Below are 6,273 nucleotides of genomic sequence, written 5' to 3'. Positions count from 1 at the left end.
AATAAGTTGGGTGAATTCTGGCCATTTCCTCCTGACATAGCTGGTGTAACTGAGTCAGGTTTGTAGGCCTCCTTGCTCGCACACACTTTTTCAGTTCTGCCCACAAATGTTCTATAGGTTTGAGGTCAGGACTTGGCTACTCGAGGTCAGGACTTGGCTACTGTGATGGCTACTCCAATACCTTGACTTTGTTGTCCTTAAGCCATTTTGCCACAACTTTGGAAGCATGCTTGGGGTCATTGTCCATTTGGAAGACCCATTTGCAACCAAGCTTTAACTTTCTGACTGATGTCTTGAGATGTTGCTTCAATATATCCACATAATTTCCCGTCCTCATGATGCCATCTATTTTGTGAAGTGCACCAGTCCCTCCTGCAGCAAAGCACCCCCACGACATGATGCTGCCAGCCCGTGCTTCACGGTTGGGATGGTGTTCTTCGGCTTGCAAGCCTCCCCCTTTTTCCTCCAAACATAACGATGGTCATTATGGCCAAACAGTTCTATTTTTGTTTCATCAGACCAAAGGACATTTCTCCAAAAAGTACAATCTTTGTCCCCATGTGCAGTTGCTAACCGTAGTCTGGCTTTTTTATGGCGATTTTGGAGCAGTGGCTTCTTCCTTGCTGAGCGGCCTTTCAGGTTATGTCAATATAGGACTCGTTTTACTGTGGATATAGATACCTTTGTACCTGTTTCCTCCAGCATCTTCACAAGGTCCTTTGCTGTTGTTCTGGGATTGATTTGCACTTTTCGCACCAAAGTACGTTCAACTCTAGGAGACAGAACGCGTCTCCTTCCTGAGCGGTATGGCGGCTGCATGGTCCCATGGTGTTTATACTTAGGTACTTTTGTTTGTACAGGTGAACATAGTACCTTCAGGTGTTTGGAAATTGCTCCCAAGGATGAACCAGACTTGTGGAGGTCTACAATTTTTTTCTGAGGTCTTGGCTGATTTCTTTTGATTTTCCCATGATGTCAAACAAAGAGGCACTGAGTTTAAAGGTAGGCCTTGAAATACATCCACAGGTACCTACGATTGTCTCAAATTACATCAATTAGCCTATCAGAAGCTTCTAAAGCCATGACATAATTTTCTGGAATTTTCCAAGCTGTTTAAAGGCACAGTCAACTTAGTGTATGTAAACTTCTGTCCCACTGGAATTGTGATACAGTGAAATAATCTGTCTGTAAACAATTGTTCGAAAAATTACTTGTGTCATGCACGAAGTAGATGTCCTAGTCAACTTGCCAAAACTACAGTTTGTTAACAACAAATTTGTGGAGTGGTTGAAAAACGAGTTTTAATGACTCCAACAAAAGTGTCTGTAAACTTCTGACTTCAACTGTACATATGAGATCAGTAATGTAAGATATGTAAACATTAGGAAAGTGGCATTATTTAAAGTGACTAGTGATCCATTTATTAAAGTGGCAAATTATTCAAGTCTGTATGTAGGCAGCAGTCTCTCTGTGTTAGTGATGGCTGTTGAACAGTCTGATGGCCTTGAGATAGAAGCTGTTTTTCAGTCTCTTGGCCCCAGCTGTGATGCATCTTTACTGACCTCACCTTCTGGATGGTAACAGGGTGAACAGGCAGTGGCTCGGGTGGTTGTTGTCCTTGATGATCTTTTTGGCCTTCCTGTGACATCGGGTGCTGTAGGTGTCCTGGAGGGCAGGTAGTTTGCCCCCCGGTGATGCCTCTGGAGAGCCTTGCGGTTGAGGGCGGCGCAGTTGCCGTACCAGGCGGTGATACAGCCTGACAGGATGCTCTCAATTGTGTGCATCTGTAAAAGTTTGAGAGGGCTTTAGGTGACAAGCCAAATTTCTTCAGCCTCCTGAGATTGAAGAGGCGCTGTTGCGCCTTCTTCACCACATTGTCTTTCTCCACTGGTTTCTCCAATGCTGTTAAATTGCGACTCCACATTGTCCCTATTCATTTCGCTTGCTTGATTGCCTTGCGGAGGGAATAACTACACTGTTTATATTCGGCCATATTCCCAGTCATCTTTCCATGGTTAAATGCGGTGGTTCGTGCTTTCAGTTTAACGCAAATGCCGCCGCCTATCCATGGTTTCTGGTTAGGATAGGTTTAAATAGTCACACTGGGTACAACATCTCCAATACACGTCCTTATAAACTCACTCACCGAATCAGTTTATAAATCGATGTTATTCTCTGAGGCTGCCCGTAAAATCTCCCAGTCCGCGTGATCAAAACAATCTTGAAGTGTGGATTCCGATTGGTCAGACCAGCGTTGAATGGTTCTTGTCACGGGTACATCCTGTTTGAGTTTCTGCCCATAGGACGGTAGAAGCAAAATGGAGTTGTGGTCGGATTTGCCGAAGGGAGGGCGGGGGAGGGCCTTGTATGCATCACGGAAGTTAGAGTAGCAGCGATTCAGTGTATTGCCTGCACAAGTGCTACAATCAATGTGCTGATAGAATTTAGGTAGCCTTGTTCTCAAATGTGCTTTCTTAAAATCCCCAGCTACAATAAATGCAGCCTCGGGATAAATCGTTTCCTCTTTACATGGAGTCTGGTGAACTTCCTTGAGGGCCATCGTGGTATCTGCTTGAGGGGGGATGTACACGGCTGTGACCATAACCGATGAGAATTCTCTTGGGAGATAATATGGTCGGCATTTTATTGTACGGAATTCTAGGTCAGGTGAACAATAGTACTTGAGTTCCTGTATGTTGTTATGATTAAACCATGAGTCGTTAATCAGGAACACCCCCGCCCTTCTTCCCAGAGAGATGTTTATTTCTGTTGGTGCGACGCATGAAGACACCCGGTGGATGTATCGACACCGACAACATATCCCGAGAGAGCCATGTTTCCGTGAAACAGAGAATGCTACAATCTCTGTTGTCTCTGTGGAAGGCAACCTTTGCCTTAATTTCGTCTACCTTGTTGTCTAGAGACTGGACATTGGAGAGTTATATACTCGGAAGCGGTGGGTGGTGTGCACGCCTTCGAAGTCTGACCAGGAGGCCGCTCCTTTCTACCCTCTTCTGCTGCGATGTTGTTTTGGGTCGGCCTCTGGGATTAGATCCAATGTTCTGCGTGGTGGTCCAAACAAAGAATCCGCTTCGGGAAAGTCGTATTCCTGGTTGTAATGTTGGTAAGTTGAAGTTGCTCTTATATCCAATAGTTCTTACCGCCTATATGTAATAACACTTAAGATTTTCTGAGCTGACAATGTAAGAAATAATACATTAAAAAAAATATACTGCATCGTTTCCTAAGGACTTGAAGCGAGGCGACCATCTCTGTCGGTGCCATCTTATTGTCTTCATCACTCTAAACAGGAAGTGGCGAACCTGAGTTGGGTAATTCTAAGCATATCATTTGATAATATAATTAGTATTAGAATACATTAGGAATTAGAAGAAATTTGAATATAAATGTAATAAGATCTTTATGATTGTAAGAACATTAGTAAATGCTTGTGTCACATCCTGACCAGCAGAGGGAGTAATTGTATTAGTTTTGGTCAGGACGTGGCAGAGGGTTTGTGTTTTGTATGTATTTCTACGTTCTGTCTAGTTTAGGTTTTCTATGTTTAGGTTGGGTGTTGGACTCTCAATTGGAGGCAGGTGTTTCTAGTTGCCTCTGATTGAGAGTCCTATATATAGGTGTGTGTTTGGTTTGGGTTTTTGTGGGTAGTTGTATTTGCACTGCTGTTTGTCTAGCCTGCAAATCTGTTAGCTGTCGTTCTGTTTCTTGTTTTTTCCCGTTACTCACTTTAAATAATAAATTAAAGTATGCGTATTCCGGTACCCGCTGCTCCTTGGTCTCATCTCTTCGACATTTGTGACAGAACTACCCACCATACCAGGACCAAGCAGCAGAGGATATCTGGCGAGGACCGGGGAACACGGCTGGTAAAGGAGCCCGAGAGGCAGCCCCAAGACATTTTTTGGGGGGGGCACAAGGGCAGTTTGGCGGGGCGAGGATGGAGCCCCAGGCCAGCTCCCCGTACCCTTTTTAGGCAGAGACGAACTGGACAGGTCCCGTGCTTTGGGGTGATGGGTACGGTGGCGAGGCTGAGCATTTTCAGGCCAGTACGCGCAGTACCAGCGCCCCGCATGTGCCAGGGGAAAGTGGGCATTCAGCCAGTAGGGGTGATGCCAGTCCTGCGCTCAAGACCGCCAGTGCGCCTCTATGGTCCAGTGTTTCCTGCTACATGCACAAGCCTTGAGGTGCATCAGCCCAGTCTGACTCGGCCTGTTCCCGCTCCCCGCACTAGCCCTAAGGTGCGTGTGCCCAGACTGGCACATCCTGTACCAGCCCCACGCATCAGGCATCTAGTGCGTCAGCCCAGCCTCGCCAGTCTGGTGCCGCCAGAGCCGCCCGCCAGTCAGGAGCCATCAGAGCCGCCCGCCAGTCAGGAGCCGCCAGAGCCGCCCGCCAGTCAGGAGCTGCCAGAGCCGCCCGCCAGTCAGGAGCTGCCAGAGCCGCCCGCCAGTCAGGAGCCGTCAGAGCCGCCGGCCAGTCAGGAGTCGCCAGAGCCGCCCGCCAGTCAGGAGCCGCCAGAGCCGCCCGCCAGTCAGGAGCTGCCAGAGCTGCCCGCTAGTCAGGAGCAGCCAGAGCCGCCCGCTAGTCAGGAGCTGCCAGAGCCGCCCGCCTTTCAGGAGCTGCCAGAGCGGCCCGTCTGTCCGGAGCTGCCAGAGCGGCCCGTCTGCCCGGAGCTGCCAGAGTGGCCCGTCTGCCCAGAGCTGCCAGAGTGGCCCGTCTGCCCGGATCTGCCAGAGTGGCCCGCCGTTCCGGATCTGCCAGAGTGGCCCGCCGTTCCGGATCTGCCAGAGTGGCCCGCCGTGCCGGATCTGCCAGAGTGGCCCGCCGTGCCGGATCTGCCAGAGTGGCCCGCCGTGCCGGATCTGCCAGAGTGGCAAGAAGAGATCTGCCAGATCCGTGCCGGATCTGCCAGTGTGGCCCGCCATGCCGGATCTGCCAGAGTGGCCCGCCAGCCGGGCGCGGCCATCGCCGTCCGCCAGCCGGGCGCAGCAAGGGTCGCCCGCCAGCCGGGCGCAGCCAGAGACACCCGCCAGCCGGTCGCGGCAAGAACCACCCGCCAGTCGGGCGAGGTCAGGGGCGCCACTTAAGTGGACTACGTCAGGGATGGAGCGGAGTCCACGTCCCGCACCTGAGCCGCCTCCCATATAGGTGGGTTGGGGAGAGGGGTGTAGCACTGTGCTGTCGTTGACGGCAGCCACCCTCCCTTCCCTCCCTTTAGTTTAGGGGGATATTTTTTGTTGTTTGGGGGTTTTTGTCTTTTCTTTTAGGTGCATTCGGGGTCTGCACCTTTAGGGGGGTACAGTCATGTCCTGGCCAGCAGAGGGAGTAATTGTATTCGTTTTGGTCAGGACGGGGCAGAGGGTTTGTGTTTTATATGTATTTCTACGTTCTGTCTAGTTTTGGTTTTCTATGTTTAGGTTTGGGTGTTGGACTCTCAATTGGAAGTAGGTGTTTCTAGTTGCCTCTGATTGAGAGTCCTATATATAGGTGTGTGTTTGGTTTGGGTTTTTGTGGGTAGTTGTATTTGCACTGCTGTTTGTCTAGCCTGCAAATCTGTTAGCTGTCGTTGTGTTTCTTGTTTTTTCCCGTTACTCACTTTAAATAATAAATTAAAGTATGAGTATTCCGGTACCCGCTGCGCCTTGGTCTCATCTCTTTGACATTTGTGACAGTTTGTGCTATCCGGGATCTTTGGGACATCCTTACAATAAACCCTAACCCTAACCTTAACCCCTACCCTAACCCTTAACCAACCCTAACCTTAACCCATACCTTAACCATTTTACATTTAAACTAATTTCTACTTTTCAGGGGAAATCAGTTTCTTCCGGATGCTTTTGGTTTTCTTCCACCCCACTCAATCGTTACAGAGGATTATACCACAGAGTTTATCAACCCAGAGGCACAGCACTTCCGTGAACGCTTGCAAAACAGACCAAGCAGACCGGGCCGGGGTTTGAGAAGTCAATGAGAGAAGTGAACAATTTTTCCTTAGTTGTTAATGTTCTCAAAATCTAAAATGCACAACCTAGACTCTAGCCAATCTCGTAAGTAGTCGAACATGTTATTACTCCAACTTTGTGAAAGAGACAAATTGACATGTTAACATTTTTTGTAAAAAACAACTTTATATTGAAGGAGTGCCTTTGATTTAATGGCCTGCACATGTGCAGTTCCGTGCGAGATGACCTTTAGACCCAATGACGTGTTGCTGCACATGTGCTTAGCTAGCCAACATAGCCATGACATCGC

The sequence above is a fragment of the Salmo salar genome, chromosome 09 (assembly GCF_965601325.2).
Source record: "Salmo salar chromosome 09, fSalSal1, whole genome shotgun sequence".
Classification (NCBI taxonomy): domain Eukaryota; kingdom Metazoa; phylum Chordata; class Actinopteri; order Salmoniformes; family Salmonidae; genus Salmo; species Salmo salar.
The sequence above is the reverse complement of the archived record's forward strand: the minus strand, read 5'-3'. Positions refer to the sequence as shown.